Source organism: Propithecus coquereli, unplaced genomic scaffold (genome assembly GCF_000956105.1).
Source record: "Propithecus coquereli isolate 6110/MARCELLA unplaced genomic scaffold, Pcoq_1.0 Scaffold8, whole genome shotgun sequence".
Lineage (NCBI taxonomy): Eukaryota > Metazoa > Chordata > Mammalia > Primates > Indriidae > Propithecus > Propithecus coquereli.
In genome coordinates, this window is record NW_012154173.1 from 11,878,630 (window position 1) to 11,900,009 (window position 21,380).

A 21,380-nucleotide genomic window follows, 5' to 3' on the forward strand; every position below is an offset into this window, starting at 1 on the left:
TTCAGTGAGTGTGACACCCTCAGCTCTCTGAGTTATATGTATTTATTACATATAACATATATATAATATATAATAAGCTGTTGTATTTATTATATATAATAAAAATTTTGTCTAGCCTTTGTTCCTGATTGGTGGGAGGTAATCTCTAAATCCTTAGAATTTCCCAAGTGATAGCAGTAACTTTATTATTCTCAATGGACCCCTCTGTCATACCAAACCTTTTGCTAATGGGATGACTCAGGATGGGGACTGCTGGTGCCAGAAAGATGAACCATGTCTACAGAATGAAACTCCAATAGAAACCCTGGACACCTGATGCTCAGGTGAGTTTCCTAGTTGGTGATACACATTGATGTACCAGGAGGGTGATGCATCCTGAGGACACAGAAGTTTCATGTTTGGGGCCCTCCCAGACCTCACCCTATGCCTCTCTCCATTTGGTTGGTCCATATTGGTATCCTTTTTAGTAAAATTGTAAGCCTAAGTATAGGACTTTCCTGAGTTCCGTGAGTCGTTCTAGCCAACTAGCAAACCTGATGAGGTAGTAAGAACCCTCAAATTTGTAGCCAGTTGGTCATAAGTGTGTGTAGCCTGGAAATCCCCAAGCTTGAGGTTGGTGTCTGAAGTGAGGACAATTTTGTTGGGGACTATGCCTTTAACCTGTGAAGTCTGCAGTAACTCTGCAGTTCGCAGCAGAATTGCATTCCTCTCTCAAAACAGAGATTCTGGAGAACTCAGAGATTATCAGGACACTGCCAAGGAAGTGAGGGAGCTGGAGGCACAGATAACTTTTAGGAACTTTAGAAATTCCAGGATTCCCCTTCATATTATATCAAACACAGTAAAATATTCTCATATCCCCATATTAAGTATCATTTTGTTTTGTAAAAAATCAAAGGGCTTTTTATAATTTTGGTTTTGGAAAATTACCTATAAATAACTCATTTAATTTATTATTAGTTGTACCATCTCATCTATTATTGGAATATTTGAGAAATCTTGAGAAGTGAGAAAAATCTAATGTAAAAGTTGTTTTTAAATGTAATAAAGTTATTATGGTTTCTAAATTTAGCAATTACTGAAGCTGACACAATACTACGTTTTACAGACCTTTCATTGAACTTATTAATAATTTAATAATTTCAGTTTTGCAGTTTTATTTTCTTATTTTAAAGCCAATTAATTTTTTTTTCAGTTCTCAGCTTTTTCATAAGCCCTAAGTCCTGGTAAGTCCCACATTGTACCTTGGGTGCCTAATGAACAGAATGGCCTAGTTTGTTATACCAGTGATTCCGTGGGGTGGGGACATGAAGTCAACATTAAGTATGGATCATTTTTCTGTTATTAATCTATATTTCTTTTTCCCCTTTTCCCATTTCAAACAAATAGCTACATCTTTGGGCACCATCTCCTTAGAGGCGCTTGTGTTGCAGCATAGATAGCAGAAACTAGAGTCAAACATCTTTCCTGGCTTATGTTTTACAGAGTCTTTGTTTCCAAGAACAACTTGGGATGATCAGGCTGGGAAAGAAGGGAGAAAGCAAGTGGCTTCGAGGGAAGCAGGAGAAAGGGAGAGATGCCACATAACAGGGAAGAGAGCAGAGATTATCAGATCCCACAGGATGTGGCAAGACTTCATAGGTAATACTTGCGAGGGTATCATGGGTCCCAGGCCAAGCAGATTCCCCTGGCCCCCCTTGACCTGCAGGCAGCAGAATGCCTACCTTTGAAGCAGCATGTGGTTCTGAACAGTTGGAATAGCAGTGGCGACAATGGGGGACTGAAGATTAGAAGCTCTCCCCATTTCTATAGGTACCAAAAACATAAGCCTTCTAGATTCTTATGTATACACAGGAAAGGGAAGGGAACCCCCATAGTGACTAAGTTCTAATGTCCTACTACTAGCAGGGCAGGAAAGAAACTCAGAAAGTAGAGACAATTTCATATTTAAAGTGATATTCCTTGCACACCAAAGTTTATAGCATAAGCTCTTCTTAAAGGTATCATTATTTTATTGCCACTGTGATCGTTACTCAGGCCTTGAATGGCCTTCACACTAGCTGTGTGGCCTGGTGAGGCAGGAATTACATTCACTTCAACTTAAGTAGCAAGTGTTCAATTCATTTATTAACCAAATATTTATAAAGCATCTACTATGCTCAGAGTACTATGGGCTAGTGGTACTAGGGAAAATTTAATGAGCATGGTGCCAGCCTTCATGGAGTCTGCCAGGAAACACAGACATTAAATAAGAAATTATGGTAAAATGATGCATTAAGTGATGATACAGGAAGGTCAGAGTGTTATAGGCACAAAAGAGACCTAGCAGAGGAGTTGCAGAAGGTCCCCCAGAAGAAGTGGCTAAGACCAAAAGAATGGACGGGAATAGGCAGGCAATGAGGAAGAAGGAAGAGTAGCCCAGAAAAGAAAAGAATGTTATTTATCAAGTCTCGAAAAACCAATCACTGAAGCCCTTTGTGTCATCTAACTCATTATGCATTCAGGATAGGAATCCTCTTGCAGTTTACTGGCACACTGTGGTCCAAACTTGGCTGCCTGACTCACAACGCTATCACTCCATAGTTAAGAATTTCCTCTAGAAGAGGTGACACTGACTCTTGGATGCAGGAGCAATGGATGACAAATAAACTATAGTTGACAGCCTGATGTGCAGGCTGTCATGTGAACACAGAACTGTACTGACACATAGAATAATAATAAGTCCCAATAATGATCCTAAGGAGTAAAAATACCACTTAGAAAATGATTAAAAATAATTAAAATATAAAAGTTTCAGTGCCAGATTTGCCTTGAAAATTCACATATTTAAAATACTTCACTCCAAAGACTAATGCCAAATGATGTAGTCATTTTAATACATAGCCACAGAAAAATAGGGAAAGGGGGAAAGGGGAATTTGGAACAATGGCTTTCATCAAACTAGATGAACTTGCAGAAGACAATGGATATGTGGCCCTCTTGATTTTCAGCCTCATCTGGCATTCAAATACCGAAGATCCCCAAAGGAGAAGAGACTGAAGGTCTCCCCGTTTAATGCAGTCCATGGCTTGTTGGTCTGAATGTAACCCATATGGTTCAGGTCTGACTTTTCTAATGAGTTCATCCTAAAGAGAGAAAATCATTCTGATCTACATTTAGTCAACTTTTCTCTTTAATCAGTGTGGCTGGTTTTATTATATGGTTTGAATTGTGCCGATCTGTCACTCCTGCTACTATCACACTGTAAAAAAAAAACAAAAAAAGACTTTTTTAAGTGGACATAAATTACTAGCTTTACTTCCTATGAGCTGATTTTATGCTTTTTCACTTAGCTAATTCTTGTTTTAGAAGCCTAATTTTATGAGTTTATCTTACACATTTTCACCACTTAACTCTTCTTACTGAAAGTTAAATTTCTGGCTTGCTAAAAGGAATATGATCATAAACTGGTGCTCAATGCCAAAAGTAAGCAGCATTATGAAACTGTACTCTTAAATCCTGGCTTTACATGTTTTTAATCTTGAACCCTGCTTATTGAAATATGTGTAATGTGGTAGGACCTCACCCCCTGACACGTGGTGACGTTCAAATCCCAGATTCCCAATTAATACAGAAAGGGAGGGTGAGAAAGAATGAGAGACACGAAAATAAGAGACATCCTTCATTTCAAATGCCTCTGTAGCTATCGCCATGTGTGACTTTACCACAAATCAACTCGAGCACATTGAATTACATACATGGGAAGTCTGTCCCCTATGCTATAGGCTGTAGCCTGATTAATATTTATTAAACCAGTCTCTTGTGAAGACTTGGGCATTTCACAACATAGAGATAATAGTGCAACTTGTCAAAAACAAAAGTCCCTATTTCCCCTTCTTGAATAAACTATTCCTTGGCATTCATAGCTCTAGCAAGATTATTTTGAATTTCAAGTCACCCTAGCAGCATTTCTTCCACCTGCCCTTGCTCATTTTCAGCTTATCCTTTCGTATTAAACTTCCAAATCACACCCACTTCACCTATGAGGCCGATGGTATTAGAGAGGACAACTTTTGAATAAACACTTGCCTCCCTCTATACCTCTGCTCTACTTCCTGACTTGAGGTTCCACTGTACTGTTTTCTACAGCATCCTATCTATCCCTCTCAGCAACTGCAGCAGAGCGAAAGAGAGAGAGACAGAGAGAACCTCTTTTCATGTGGATACAGGAAAGTCACAGGAAAGGGTCCCACTGGTCAAGTGTGGGTCACATATCTACCTCTGTACTGTAGCTAGGCAGATGCAGGGCCTTGGCGGGCAGGTCTAGGTCATGTGTCCAGGCCTAAAGATACCCAAAGTTAATGGAATAAAAATGGGGCTGTTATCTAAAAGGAAAATCCGGTGCTATTTGCAGAAAGGTAAATAGATGCTGGGCCAGCAAACATAATTTTTGTCCACTATATCTCCTAAGCAAATTTTTTTATCCCAAGATGTAATTAAAATTACGTATGATTTAGTATATCTCTTTAAACCAAAGATTTTTTAAAAGGTCATATAAATAAATAAGAAAAGATGAGTAACCAATAGAAAATGAGCAGAGTCTACAAACACTCGTTTACAGTGAAAACACCCACCAAACATAGAAAAAGATGTTCAGCCTCACTAATAATAAAAATCAAAACAAGAAAGAGAAAGTGAAGAACTACACTCACTAAAAATATAAATAACAAGATACCATTTTTTAATCTCGAAAGTGCTTATAACTAGAGGTTATCTATTATATGCAGGGACATGGGAAACAGCCTTTAATAGAAGTGTAAATTGGTAGAGAAGGATCTTTCAAATATCAAAACTAAAATGTATGACTCAGCAAGTCTACTGCTAGAAATTTATCTTACTGATATACCTGCAAAAATTCTCTAAAGCATATGTATGGAAATATTTACAGAAATATAATTAAATTACAAACTAACCAAAACTGAAAACAACCCAGTGTCCATCGATAGATAACAAGATAAACAAATCGTGATACATCTATATGATGGACTGCTAGGAGGACATTAAAGAGAATTGAATAGATACATTTGTGGAAAGAGATCCCAGATACAGAACTGGAGAAAAGCAAGTGCAGAATAGTGTGCTTAGTATCTTACATGCGAAAAAGAAAACAGTAGATGCCTACATGTGGGCATGTGCATAGTTTTCTGGAAATAATCATAAACAGTTAATAGTGATTACTTTGTGAAAAGGGGAAACAGTTTCCCACTTTCCATATTATACACTTCTCTATTATGACCTTACAAATGTGTTATTTTTGTTTTTGAAACTGTCAACGGCGATTATTTAGTGGGAAGATTACAAATTATTTTTACATTTTCTTCCTTGTACTTTTCTGATCTACAAAAAGACCGTGTGTGTTATACATTTAAAGTATGTACTTGAAGAATAACTTGATGATATATTAACATACCATAAAATAAAATGTAACAAAACATAACATAAAAATTGGAATTTACTATATAATAGGCAATATACTAAGGCCTTCATATAAATATATATATGTTGTTTCATGTAATCCTCAAAACAACACTATAAAATGAGTACTTTTATTATCCCCAGTTTACAAATGAGATGCATGAGGCTTAGAGAAGCTAAGTAACTTGACTAAGGTTCCTCACTGAGTAACAGACCAAGGTTTAAATCCAGCCACTCTGATTCTAGAGCTAGTATACTTCCAAGGTGTGATTCATACTAAAAATGTAAATAGTGCCAAAGAAATCGTCTTTCTATAAGGCTAGATTGTGGAAGAACAGACATTGTCCTATATGTTACTGAGTCTATAAATTAACTCTTAACACTTCTTTTAAGTTCTCTGACCTAAACTGATTGTATAGAATTGAGGTGATAATAAATCTCCATCTTCCCCAGGATGGAGATAATCAAATGAGAACATCAAATATATAATAGCCTTTTAAAAATCATGACATTTCTCAAATATAAGGTACTGTTAGCATGTAATAAGCCTCCCCAAGGACTTCAGGCTGATAGAATTAGTAACTGCACACTTCTGAACTGAATGAGAGTCTTCCACACTGGACAGCAAGCACAGTTTTAGCAGCCTTTACCTGGGATCCCACAGGGCTTCCGCTTCCTATTGAGTCTTGAGCCCAGACTATGAGGTAATAGTCTGATTCTCATTTTGAAGCACATAAAACCCAAGGAGGTTAACTAATTTCCCTAAGGTCACACAGAAGTCACTGGTGAAGTTGGAATTTAAACAGAACTTTCTTAATTTCCAGCCACTGCAGTGCTCCCAAGACAAAGCTCTCGTGGAATAAATTACGCATTGACACAAGGGCACTTTACAATTCCATGGAGAAGAGTCCCCAGAAGCAAAATATTTCATTTTAAATTGAAAAATCTCAGACTTACAAAAGACTGATGTCTTCCCCAGCTTGTAAATTATGCATCTGGGTTGGGGGAAAAGGATCTCTTAGGAAAGTCTCCTGCATATTCTACATAATACAGCTCAGCCCTAGCGACACACCTGAAAGACTGATAAAGAACAATCAGTTCTATTTTCTGGCATACAAATGTATGAGGATTTGTGTACAAGAAGGTTTCTCCCTGAAAGCATCGGTTTGGCATGTGAATGTAAATGACAAGTACATTTGTGCAGAGCCATAGGAGGAGCCCTATGACAAACCTCAGAAGTCTGCTCAAGGTTAGCAGTTCCTCCTAAGGGTCACTAACCTCAGATCCCTAAATAGTGAGACCACTTTACAAATCATTAAGATAATTGTTTTGATGGAAAACAATGCAAAGGAGGATGCTGAATTGAGCACAAATCCACCTTGAAAAGTCTTCATCAAGCAATGGGAATGCTGGCTAAAAGTTAGACTTCTCCCGCGTAACGCTTTGCAGACGTGCAGGTGAAACACGGAGGGAGGACACTGTCACACACCCACATGGTTACTCTGTGGGAAGAAAGTAGGAGACTCCATCCCCTCGCCCTCCCCAACCCTAGCTCTCCTAAAAACACCAAAGAGAGACAACTACGAGCTCCTCTCCCTCTGGTGTAAACAGTATGTCCCAGGCTATACAATCAAAATGTGGTCGGGCAACCTGCTCTTCCCTCACCCACGACCATTTCTGCAAAGGGAAAACACCAGCCTCACCAACCTTACTCCAAAAGCATGGAAAGGTCTGTGGACTTTTCCCAAGGTTATGGAGAAACAGAAGTGATGACCTCACACTTAGTTCTTTAAACATCGATTCCTTTCTCTAAATCTCTACTTTCTACAAGTTGCTACAACTCTTTCCCTAAAGAATAGCCTCCGGCCAAGCTCTCCTTCACTCCTCCAGGCTCTTTCCCTGGATTCTTTTCCTGTCTTGACTCTTTCCTCTTGCTTTCCCAGCCCCTTGCCTCAGAGGACTTTCCCACCTCTCTGTAACCCTGTGAATCAGCCAGCAAAGGGGACAGGCAGAGCCAGCAGCCAAGACAGGGAGAGAGCCAAAGCAAGGAGTGGGGACCAGAGTTCAAATCAGTGAGAAGGGCAGACCCGGGTGAGCCGGAAGGGCCTGAAGCTGAGGCAGAGCTCGCCCTGGAACCCATCAGGATGGAGGTCTACCCACAGAGCTTCTACTTCTGCCTCCTCCCCAGTTTCCCAGGATGGAACTAATACTAGTATAATGGGATGGAAATAGTAACAGTGTAAATTAGATTATTTGATATGAGTAGAGTGCTTAGCACAGAGCCTGGCACTTAGTGAGTGCTCAGTTATCATTATTCTCCTGCACCCTGGTCCTCCTCCTTCCTGTCTCAAAGTCTTATATAGTTGAAGAAAGGAAATGCTGAAAAGCATAGTTTGCTGCAGTGCTTCTCACACTGTGGCTAAGGACTAATTTTATTTTTAATATCCAATCTGTGCCGGTCCTACTGTGTGTGTGTAGAATGCAGCTCAAGCCACATGCAATTTGCTGTGTGAATTTGAAAACAATTGGTCTGTATCCCGATTCATGAGATGAGACCACTCATCATGTACTTGAATGTCACAGCAATATCATATTGCTAAAAATGTTTCTAAATACTTGCTCTCAATTTCTGATCATGGTCCAGTAAGAAAACAGTTCTCAGGCCACACTTTGAGTAGCCAGGCTTAGTGGCTGGCTAGAGCTCTTGAGCAGGGCTCCACCGGGCTGGGTTACTGTGAGTTCCAAAGATCTTTGAAAATGTGCTTGGCCTCAGAGACAATAAATACACCCCCATTCATTTCTTCAGACCAGAGGTGTGCTCACCTGCCAAACCTCCATGACCCTGTCTCCATCTTGGGCCTTTAGCTACACAATCTGTGAAGTGGTCGGAGCCCCCTGGGGCCCCATGCTCCCTTCGTGCCTCTTCTCTCTATTATCTCCCCACTCCTCCTTCCCAGCACCGCCTGGCACAGAGAAGCCCTAACGTAAAGCAAACCCCACGCACAAGAAAGCCACTGGACAAATGAATTCTTACTTTCGGCTTAGGGACATGGTAGGGAAAAGGAGGCAGAGGGGATAAGGAAGGGATTTGATATGCAAAGTAGTAGTAAAGGAAGAAAAACGTTGATATAAAGAAAGATCAATGATGAGATCCCATGCCTCTAAACCTGTTTGTCGGGGGACAGGTTTGGGAGAATGGTGGAGATACTTCCGGAAGTATAGCACCATGTGGGGATGATCCTTATGTAGAATGTATAGAAATAAAAATTTTAAACTGTATAGACAAAAAGACGGGAGTAACTTCCCTTGCAATGGGAAGAGTGTTGACTTTGTTTTGGGGAACTAAAGGGGTTTTTCCCCTCAAACCTACTCTATTTAAAATGTTTTCCTTTTTTTTCATTTTATAATGGAAAAGCACAGTCCCAAAACAAATAGGAAAGTACTCTCTACACATGACCCTAATCTACCCACGTGTGTAGACCTGTGTTGATGTGGCTCCTGAAAATGTTTAAGACACATTGTTTTAGCAAACAGGGATTCTGTTCTCTTCCTTCCAGACATTGCTAATGAATTATAGTCCACAGGGGCTGTGCACTGGGGGAGAAACCCCCCCAACTCCCACCATGATGCTGTGGAGACCCCTGAGCCAGTGCCAGGTTGCCATTTCCTCCTTTCAGAGACAGCTTGAACTGCCAGTTGGGGTTTATAATTCTAGGACCACTTAACCTGCCAAGAGGGAGTCTTAGAGGGAGCATTCATTTGGGATTCATTTTAGGGTGGCCTTTTAAATGTCTGCCCTGGCAGAGAGGTTCTGTTGGAGGTTTTGTGTTTGTTTGCTTTTTAATGGCACTCCTCTCTCTCTTCCAAAATTCACTTCTCTCATCTTCTATGAATATAATGTCCTCAAATAAATGACAAATTTCAGGTACACATAACTGCTTTGCTATTTACAGAGCATTTGCAATGTAAATACGATGAGCTCAAGAGTATTCTTGTGTAAAGTGCTAACAAATATTTGTTCTACTGAGGAGAGTCCCGGCCCACCCAGCCTGGGATGGCTTTGGCTGGCCAAGAACAGCCTCTGTGAGGACCCCCAGGCCTCTAGCTCTGTGCTCCCCTCACACCTTGGCAGCTGCTGCAGCCGACCTCCTAACTCAGTGAAATTAAAAAAACAGTCACAAATGGTTATTCAAACAGCTTCATTGCTTCTACTCATCTCAGAGTCTGTGTTTCTAAAACAGAACTTAGTTTAGGAATAAAATTTTGTGCTTTCCTTCAAGTGCTTACAAGTTCAGAAGGACTCCCTACTTGAGGCTATTCTATGGTAGTGGTGACCAGTGTCTGTTGAGCCTCCAGATCCTTCTCCTGAGCTGAAGGCATCCTGGGGTAAAGGTGCCACCAAAAGCCACAAAGGAAGAAAATGATAGAGGTGATTCTCTGAATGACATCAGTTTGGGTGTATCTGATGTGTGGGGAGAGAAAGAGAGGGAGGAAAGGGAGAAGAAAGAGGAGGGAAGAGCTTCACCATAGGGAAATACCAAAGTATCACAACCCTGGGATGGTCTCCCATTGCTCTGAAGATAAAGACAAAACTCAGGGTTGTTCCTTCAAAACCAATGTGATCTGGTCCTTTCCCCATGGTTCCATTCTGTGCCCTTCTCCCTGACTCTCTAGGACCCAGCTACACACCATGCTCTCTCCCAGAACAGGGCCTTTACTGCTTCTTCTGCCTGGACTTCATTTTCCTTCTCCTCTTTGCCTAGATAATGCCATGTTACCCTTCAGATCTCAGCTCAAGAGTCACTTCCTCAGGAAGCCTTGACCTGACTTCCCTGTCTAGTTTAAATCCCCCTAGCATAGGCTCTCAGGGAATATTGTACCTCTCCTGGCTACGCTTGTCATTGTTAACAATTTCATAGCTACGTGAGTATTTGATTGTCTCTTTCTCTCCCCCCACTAAGTTGTAAGCCCCTGGGGGCAAGAGCTGGAAATATTTTTGCTTATCATTGTGCCTTAAACAGTGTCTGGGGCATAATAGGCATTTAAAGAGTATCGAATGAATGAATGAATGAATGAATGAAGTTAAGACTCAACTCAGCCTGTCCTTGTGTGTCTCCAAAGCATGTTTTCTTAACCATCATGCTGGCATTAGAAAGACTGCTAGGAGTGAAGAATGAGCAAGGCGGGGTAGTGGGAGGCCATAGAGCCTTGTAGGCTCAGCTACTTACTAGCTGTGTGAACTGAACTTCTCAAAGCTTCACTGGAAAATGAGGATAACACCTACTTTATAGCGTTATAAGATGATCCATAGACGTACTTAGCCAGGCACATAGTAAGCACGCAATAAAAAGTAACTAAAACTAATGTCTTGCAGGATCTCCTCTTAACTTGATGACTTCCATATATGCAGAGCTTTATCTGACAGATTCTCTCTCTCTGTGTGTCGTTCGGTCTGTCCCTCTGTCTCTGAGTCTCATCTCCTCCCAAGCTGCTGCAGTATATTTGCAAATACATTGGTTATGACCTCGTCATATGTCCCATTCCACCACACCCCCCAACACACACACATCTCCCCAGACATACTCTGCGGCAATACAGTCCTGATAAGTTCCTGGTTCCTATGGTATTCAGCTGGTCACTGTTTTAATATAATTCTAAAAGACAAAAAGAAACCTATTAAATCCTCATTTAACTTTTAACTTTTACCTACAAATACCCAGGACTTCAAAGTTTTTCTATATATGCAGTTAATAAAAAAGGCCAACTAACAGGGAATGAAAGAGAAAGCATCAACAAGAAAAACAGAGTTTATTTGGCAATGCTACAGACATATCCTGCCTGAGGATACTGCTTGTATGAAAATTAAAAAGAGATCCCCCAAAAAGCCTTCAACTACCAAGTGAAAGTGTGTAAAAAGTCTTGGTTTTTTTCAAATTTGTAAATGTTCAAAAAAAATTTGAATTGCCTATACACAGTTCTGGAGTATTCTAGCAACATGTTTGCCAATTCCAGGGACAAATTGTTAATATTCGATATTAGTTTTCTTAATTTAAATAGCTAGTGGCAGCAGAAAACTTCAGTTTAAAGCCCATGAATTTTCCTATTTGCTGCTCTAAGAGCCCATAAACATATGTATCTTTGGAAAACTATCATGTGTTTTCAACTTCCTGAAGAATTCTTGTAAAATATAACTGAACCACATTACCCTTTGTCCTGAGCTTTTATTCCACTAATGGACAAATTGGGAGGAGGCTGAGAGCAAATGTGCTATTAATTACCCAGATGGCTTTTTAATAGAAACTTGGATTATTCTTTAGCCACTAAACATTGTCCAGAAATTTCTTAATAATGCTGGTGTGCAAGGCATTCCTTCCAGGAGAATAAAGATCTCATTGACCGGCAGGCTCAGTTATGTCAGGTTAGTTTAGGAGATGGTAGACAAAGAGTGGGTATTGTATAGACCAGAGAGAATGACATGCCATATCTGAGCTGCCCAGTCTCCCCAGCAATGACAGATTTTCTAATTCACTGCAGATTCTCACAAAACTGGGTGGTCAGCTTTGGAAAGAACCAACAGTGGGTCTATTGATTCTGGGTGGGAGCAACATAATTCTAAATTAACCTGAATTGATTCAATACAACAGCAAGTCTTGGTATCGGATTAAAATTAGGATTAATAACAGTAAATGTTAGGTCACAATGTTAAGTCCCAGCACTGAAAGACCTACATGAAGTAAGTCAAAGCTAATGCAGGCAGGTATTTTCATCAGAAGATAATTTGCATTTTAGACTCTAGAAATACATCACTCAAAATTCACTGGCACAGATGAAGCCTTTTGTGATATTATGTATTGTGTTATGTTTTTTCTGCTTAGGTCATAAACAGTCACTTTGAATTTGTGTCTCTTTTCTTAAGTTTATCATATATATATGGGGGGTGGGTTTCATCTGACACGCTAATGGCTGAGAGACAGCCTGGCTCATTATTTGTTCCTGCTTTTGTAAAATTATCTTGCCAGGGGCAAAATCTGTTGCTTCAAGCTTTCCAAGTAGACAGCAATTAACTTTCACCATGCTCTTTAGCAGACACATGCTCCTCCTAAACCATGAAGGATGCAAACTTCCATTTTGAGTATGTTTTCCAAACTACTAGATGAAGGTATTTATATTTAGGAAAATAAGAAGAGAACTAAATGCCTTACAGTTTCCTGGAGTATGTAATTATTTTAACATAAAAACGTTAAACCCTCCTAATTTTCAAATCATATTTTAAAAATCCAAATAGCTATGTCTACAGAAAAAATATGAGCATTTGTTGCAAATAGTCCTGCTATACCCAAGCAAAATAGTTCACAAATGAGCCTAGATAAAAATTAAGTATTGGGAGGTAATATAAATGAATGTGACATTTTCTTGGAGTATGAATTTTCTTAAATATTTTGACATTACTTGTATATTTTCCTCTTACGGCATGTGTTATCTTAAAAGAATTAAGAGATAAAGGATTGAAATGGCTTTTTACAATTGTTTAACACATTCAGGAGTACTTTTTTTCATTTTAAGATATGAGGTGTTTGCACTTAAATATTGATAGTTTGTAAAAATACCTCTCAGTCTTTCTCTTTATTTCGACCTTTTTCTGTTCTTGTCACATGTTCACCCTAAGGACAATCAGTCAATAAGAGAATTTTTAATATATTTGAGAAAACTGTTCTCAGTATGTTTCTGGGTGCTGTGACTTACTCACATTGCCATTTAAAATCATCACTTATTAGCAATTCTCATCCATCTAGGCAGAATATATTTTCAGGTCTTCAGATAGACCTAATCATAAGCAACTTATGATTTATAGTTTTGGTTTGGGGTTTAAACTGCCAGGGGCGTTTTGCCAAGTCTTACTAACTGAAATGCAGTTTTCATTTACATTTTCCATTTTCACCTGAGTTGTTTTCCCGATGCTGCCTCGTGCCTAGATTTCTAGCACCTGCACACTGGCCCCTGGTGGCAGAAATTAGACCCTGCAAAGCCTCATGAGCTTTCAGTTACACCCCTCTTTCAGCTGAAAAGTTCCCTTCTGGAACCACTCTATATTAAAACCCATTGGTCCTATATCCTGTTCTCAGAGTCCTGCTAGATAATGCAGTCAACTAATTAAAATAAGTTGTGAATATGAATTTCATCCCCTCCCCAATGTTGAAACGTTGTAAATCAAATGAGCTTTTCATACCTAACTGGAGAAAGGAGAAACTCTTGAGCAGGAGACATTCAGAGGCACATCCTATCACAGAGCTCTGTCCTTCAACACACCCTCAAGACTGGCCTGAACCACTGACACTTCCTAGAGTCCTATAAGAAGAACAGAACCTTACAACCAGGCCTCATTTTAATCCTGATTTCTGTTTACTAGCTGTGTGGTCTTGGATAAGCTACTTAACCTTCCTTAGTTCTTAGTTTACCCATTTATAAAACTAAGATAATGATACTTTACACTGAAGGATTGCTGTAGGAAATAGGCATGCAATGTGCCTGGAATACAAGTTCTCAATCAACGTTTGACATTATTATTTCCAATGGAAAGATGAGGTGGCACTTATATTTATGATCATATTTTTTGTTTCAAAAACTACGCTTTCAGGATGTGACAAGTATAAATGGCATATGGGAACAAAAGGACAAAAATATAATATTTGAAGTCAAGATTGACCCAAAAAGATCTAGGTCCTATAGGCAACATATCTGTGACATCTGCCACATAACAGTTGGGAAAGCGCTACTCAGAGTTAGAGGATCTCTCAGCCAGGCTGGAACCAGAGAACTAAATATAAAATAGCATGTCCGTTTTTTTTTTTTTTTTTTTTTTTTTTTAGCATGTCCGTTTTTCAACTGTAGTAAGTCTGTAAGTCTGTGGGCTGCTGGCTGTAGGTTCCAAAAAAATGATAGTTAACACCCAATCAAATTTCTAAGTAAGCCCAGAGAACAGGCAACTCTGACAAATGGACAAATATTCAGGAGATATTTGTTTATATAGACATCTTCTACATTGTAAATAAGATAACAAGAATGCACACTTCTTTGCAGCAGTCATAAAAGCTCTAATAGAATGGAGTTAGGTAGTGTCTAGACGCCTTTGATCAAAAAACAGCAATTAGTGGTTGCTGAATTTACTAACACAATTTTCTTTCCTTTTCTCCAATTATTTCTATTTTCAACCTTCACTTTTAGGATTTAGTTACAGCATCTTGCACTGCTTAGTCAGCAGACATGTGCCATTTGGGGGATGCCATGATCCCCTTTTTCAAAATTAAATTTTGAAGCCAGAAGTGTCAAGTTTCATTTCTCATTTAATGTAATTCTATGAGACTTTACTCAGCATTATAAGACCAAGTCAGTTTCCACTGTTCATCATATGTTTTCAAGCTTTAGGCATACACAGACTCATGCCCAAGGTCTTGCTATTAATTATTTTCCCAAGTACCGTTCACTATTAACCTTTAACAATTAAGTAAATACTCACTAAACATGGACAGATAATGAATATATGGTTAAGTTAGGAGATTCAATATATACAAATTAACAATGATGAAGTATTGCAGTGTAAATTATACCAAAACATTACTATAACACTTTTTAATCTTTAAGTGTTTCTGAAGAAAATAATCTGTACCCAATGCCATGCTGGTAGGTATTTTCTCTTATTACATTGTTTGTCTTATCTAATGTTGTATTTCTTTTCCTAGAGATCAGGATTTAATACCAGATCCTCCATCTTAGGTGGCCATGTATTTGCTATTTTCTGCAGTATCAGAGAACCTCTTTCGTTATAAGACAATCTCAACTGTAAGACTGCCTTGAGAACATGAACCCAGAGAACAATTTTACAGAGAGATTTCTGTGTATATGCTCGTATGCCAGGGAAATGGGGTAAAAAGAGATGACTTTGTGTGATCTTCCCCATTAAACTGCTTTGCTAGTCCCTTTCCTCTGAAGCTCCTGGCAAGTGAATGTTCTGATTGTGTCTTCTCTCCTTAAACCCTTCCTTATTTGCCGCAGTTAACCGGTCACCCCTTCACAGAGAGGTGGTTTCTATGCAAAGATCTGTTGCTGAGAGCAAGAAACTCCCTCAGTTCAACCCTCGCTGCTTGTAGGATGTAAACTGAGACTCATGAGGAACAGAGACCATAAAAAAGATGAGAGGTATTTGTAGAGAAGATCCCTAGTTGTAGTAAACTTTTCCGTAAGACCCCATGCTCTCATTTAATCTTCTTTCCTGGTAATTTTTCTCCTGATAACTTTGCATCATTAATATTCTAAAGATTATGTTTGTTCTTTTTTTGACTCACAGAGATTTCCTGTATTTGGCAAAATTACTTGTTCTCCAGAACAACCTGATTGTTTTCTCTTAGGCTAGACAACTATATTTTACACTGTGAACTGGGATATCATTTGCTTATAAAGATGGATTTATTCTCTTTTTAACACCATGTAACAGCTTCTTCCTCAGATGGAAATCTGGTTTGGGTGCAGCTCTCTAAGAGGAAATACAACTGTTTGGGGAGAAAATAATACTTTGAATCTCTGAGAAGCACATGTTTGCCTGATGTACGCATGGAAGATAAACTGGAATATTTTGCACAAGATAAAGGCTCATAGAAACATTTTTATTTATTCTTTTGAGAAAATGCTAAGAGGTACAAGCCTGAATTCTTAAAAATATTCATGTGTGCTACTTAATAAGTAATTTAACCAGAATATAACTTTACTAAAAATATTTTTCCAATTCTGGAAAAAAATAAAAATCTGAAGATAGTATTCACAATAGTAACAAAATTACCGAGTTTTAAAATTAGACTTTAATTTAATTTAAAATGCCATTTCCAAAGTTCCTGATTTCTGGAAGTTTTCATGTCTTTATCTGGAAATATGGTACCTAAGTCTCCAAGCTCCCAGCTTAGGATTCTAACAATGGAGCTTTTCTTAGAATTCTTTCCCCAAGATTTTTTAATCATGTGGGAAGGAGAAGGAGAAAGCTGATTTTGGTAAAGAGAGACCTATTAACTTTCATTGTCATTTAAAAGAAAAAATCTTTTGGCATTTGGCAATAGTGTTTAAAACTGAAATATTTGACTTTGGTATTACTTTGCATTTAGCCAAATATTTACCTTTTTTAAAAACTGGCTCAAAAAATATTATATCCCAGTTTTTCCTTAATTTTCAAGTCAAAATGTATTTCAAGGAAAATGAAATCCATATGTTCCTACTTTATTCCTCTTACTTCTTCAACATTTTGTTTTAGAAGATCATCTGGCAGCTAAAAACCCTTATTAATCCATTTCCAGATTTTATCATTTACTTACTAAATTGTATTTGACCAACAACTGTTAAATCGTCAATTTGGAAAACCAAAAATTTATTACAATCCTGAACACTCTGTCTTAAAGAAACAATTGAATGAATAAATGAATGAGTGAATGAATGAATGACAAATAGGGAACAACTCTAAACCATCCAGATAATACTTGAATAGGTTTTTTTTAACCCTATCAGTAAGCTAAGCCATGATTGACAATTTTATCCCACTTCCAGGGAAAGCCTTGTCTTCATTCCTTCAATTATCAATTTGGCTAATAAAAATACAATTTTCATAAATTTTTAGGCTGTATTATAGATTCACATACGCTCTATATAAACTATTTTTGAAAGCTAAACCTTTCCAGACTTTAAAATAACGCACATTTACTGGAAGTATGGAAGACTGGCAAAGGAAACTCACCATTTAAAATGGGAACACAATAGAAAAGGTAGATAAGACATAGGGGCTGGCCACAGAATGTGATCTTAGAACTCTAATTACTCTCATAATTTATATAAAAAGAATTTAGAGATTTTATTGGAGCCAGGATGGCTACTAGAGCCATTGCTTGTCAGATGTCCCTGCTGTAATGTAGAATATTGGACTGAAGAGAGTGGAGAGCAGTTGTAGCTCAAGTGTGGATCACAGGGAGAGTCAACATAGGTATCAGGGGACCCAACCGAGAAAAACTGTGAAGCTGAGAAAAAAGAAGAGAGAGAAGACAGAGGCACAGACCAAACCCAGAGAGGGTCATAGCTACTGAAAGGGTAAGGGGGCTTCCCCTCCCCCACCTAAGTACCTTCCGTGAACAGTGGGACATAAAGCATATTGGAGGCGCTTCCACCCTTCAAGAGCCCAGGCATGGTGGCTAAATAGGAACAGCAGGGTGAACCAGCAAACCCCAGGAGTTCGGGTGTTCACAAGGAACACTCCACAGGAGAGTACCACGGGAGACTGGAGTGCCAGCTTCCCTACGCCTAGACACTTCCTCCTCTGCACCTCCTCTAATCGCAGAATCAGAGAGAGCAATTTTAGCTCAGGCTGGAGGGTAGCTGTGGCCCCTCCCCCCCATTGCAACCATGAGACTACTCTGAACCAAGAAGCACATGAATGGCTGCTTCTGTATGGTGGGTGTGTGTTCCTAGCTGAAACGCCACTGAGAGTGAGACTTCCATAATTTGCGAGCCTCCTGCCCACTGGTGTTTCACCAAATCATGCTGGCAGTTTTAAACAGGCAGACTGGACCCAGTGCCCCCCGATCACAAGAGCGGTGCAGGGAGTCGCAGGGGAGAGATCTCGGTTCTGGACTTGGGTGGTTAGAAAACCCTTGCAGACATATCCAATGGGAGAGGGTGGAGGGGTGCTGGGGAACGGGGATCTGTGAGTGTGCCCATCCCCCACCCCCGCTGGAGAACCACCATATTAGATAGGGGCGCAGCACTCAGAGTGAATTAGCCTAGCCACTGCTTCCCATACAACCGAATGCCTCCGGCGAGCCAACTGAACAGAAGCAGCAGCCCCTCCCCCACCCATTACAATAGGGAATGCAGCTAAAGCCAAGAAACTTGTGAGCTGCTGCATTTCCCCAGCAAGAGCAGGCCCCCCGCGGAGGCCCCTGCAGACAGAGAGGCCTACCTCTCTTTCCTTGGGGTCTTGTGGTGGGACAGGTGTGCACAACTGGGGATCCCTCTACCTACCAGCATCCCATGGAGATGAAAGCTAGTGGGTCAGACACATAGACTGAGGGGTAGTTCAAGAGCTGGTTTCAGGCAATGAGGAACTCATGCAGACTGACCTGATAAGAGAGTTCTGTGGAGATACAGGGAGCGAATAGGGAGAGCGCTCAGCCCACCCCACAAAGAAACTACGCTAGTGGTCAAGGGCAGAAAAAGCCTGACCCAGGGCCTTAGCACTCAAGTGATTAGGCCCCTCCCTCAGGAACAGCCTACTCAGCTGGAGAGATTGTCTTGAACTTCATTGTAGCAGCTCCAGCTAGTGGCCACATAAGCAACCTCTGAGCCCCACTGAGGCTTTGCAAAGCCTCTCAGATTCTCACAATCCAGCCACAATTTGTCTTGCTCCTCCCCCTACCTCAAGGGGAGTAGAGATCAGGCAAGTCCCTGGGAGCCTACAGGGTCCCTCCTAAACCTGGGGCAATTGTGTGCCCCACCTGGGGACCAGAGATTACCATGGGCACAAAAGACCATCACAGCAGCTGGCTCTTCTATGCAAACTTCAATCAATGACAGGGAGAACAACTCCATAGCTAAGCATAGTGCCTTCCAACTCAAGCAAACAGGAAACAGCTGATTCATACTCATAAGTACCACCCACCATCTTGGAGATTAAGCTGGGGGACCTAACTCACTATGCACTCTTGGGAAGAGGTGAAGACAGCAGATCAGGGGTAACCCAAGAAGTTCATCAAACCTGCTTGAACACCCCATAGTCAACTCAGGACCAACACCCTCTGCCTGGCGCACTCAGGGATTGATCTTCGGGGACTTGGAGACAGGCCCATAAGCTGGGCCTAGCACCCTCAGGTCTGAACCAAGAGGCCAGATGAGAAGGAATCAATGAAAGAACTCCAGAAACATGAAAAATCAGAGCAAAAGTACACCCCCAAAAGAAAGCAATAACTCCTTACCAATGGATACCAACCAAAACAAAATGATTGAAATCACAGATGAAGAATTCTGAATATGGATTATAAGGAAACTCAATGAAATACAAGAGAAAATAGAAACCCAACACAAAGAAACCACAAAAACAATGCAGGAAATGAATGAAAAATTCACTAAAGAAATCAAATTATTTTTAAAAAACCAAACAGACCTTCTGGAAATGAAAAATTCATTCAAGAAAATACAAAACACAGTGGAAAGTCTTAAGAATAGGCTAGGTCAGGCAGAAGAAAGATCTCAGAGCTTGAAGAAAACAGCTTTGAGTTAAACAAGTCAGTCAAAGAGAAAGAACTGAGAAATAAGAAGAATGTATAAAGCCTACAAAAAATATGTGATTATGTAAAGAGGCCTAACATAAGAATCATAGGCATCCCTGAGGGCAAAAAAGAAAATACACAAGGGTTGGAAAACCTATTTGAGGAAATAATTAAGGAAAATTTCCCTGGCCTTGCTAGAAATCTGGATATCCAGTTACAAGAAGCTCAAAGGACTCCTGGAAGATTCATTGTGCAAAGGAAATCACCATAATGCATAGTCCTCAGACTGGCCAAAGTAAACAGGAAAGAGGCACTCCTATGAGCTGCAAGGCAAAAGCATCAGGTACTTTACAAAGGAAGACCCATCAGACTAACTGCAGACTTCTCAACTGAGACCTTAGAAGCCAGAAGGGATTGGGGCCTCATCTTCAGTCTTCTCAAAAAGAATAGTGGCCAACCTAGAATTCTGTATCATGTAAAACTAAGTTTCTTAAATGAGGGAGAAATAAAGACTTTCTCAGACAAGCAAACACCGAGGGAATTTGTCAAGACCAGACCTTCCCTACAGGAAGTACTCGGAACTGCATTATACATGGATCAGCACAGTAGACACCCACCAGTATAAAATCACCCAAAAGCTAAAGGTCAGAGCCCAGATATCATAATGGCTCAAGAGGTAAAACAAAGCAATAAAGTTCTACTCAACAGGATGAACAGAAATCCACCCCACTTATCAATTCTTTCAATAAATGTGAATGGCTTGAACTCCCCACTCAGGAGACACAGGCTGATTGAATAGATAAAATAATACAAGCCCAGTATCTGCTGTGTCCAAGAAACACTTCTAACCCACAAGGACTCATTCAGACTCAAGGTGAAGTGATGGAAAACAATACTCCATGCAAATGGAAAACAAAAGAAAGCTGATGTAGCTTTATATCAGATAACACAGACTTCAAATCGACAAAAGTAAAGAAAGACAAAGATGGTCATTATATAATGGTGAAGGGAACCATTCAACAAGAAGGCATAACAATCCTAAATATTTATGTACCTAACACAGGTGTGTCCGGATTCATAAAGCAAATGCTACTTGATTTAAACAAAATGATAAACAGCAGCATCATAATAGCTGGGATTTCAGTACCTCACTGATAGAATGGGACAGATCCTCCAAGCAGAAAATAAACAAAGAAACAATGGACTTAAATAGGATTCTAGAACAAATGGGCCTAACAGACATTTACAAAACATTCTACCAAAAAACTACTGAATATATGTTCTTATCATGAGCTCATGGAACATTCTCTAAGACTGATCATATCCTAGGCCACAAAACAGATCTCAACAAATTTAAAAAAAATAGAAATTATACCATGTATCTTCACAGACCATAGTGGAATAAAATTAGAAATCAATTCCAACAAAAACATTCCACTCTACACAAAGTCATGGAAATTAAACAACCTACTGCTGAATGATTATTGGGTCAAGGAGGAAGTTAAGATGGAAATCAAAAGATTCTTTGAACTAAATAACAAAGGGGATACAACTTATAAAAATCTGTGGGATTCAGCAAAAGCAGTCCTAAGAGAAAAATTTATAGCCTTAAATTCCTACATCCAAAAGACAGAA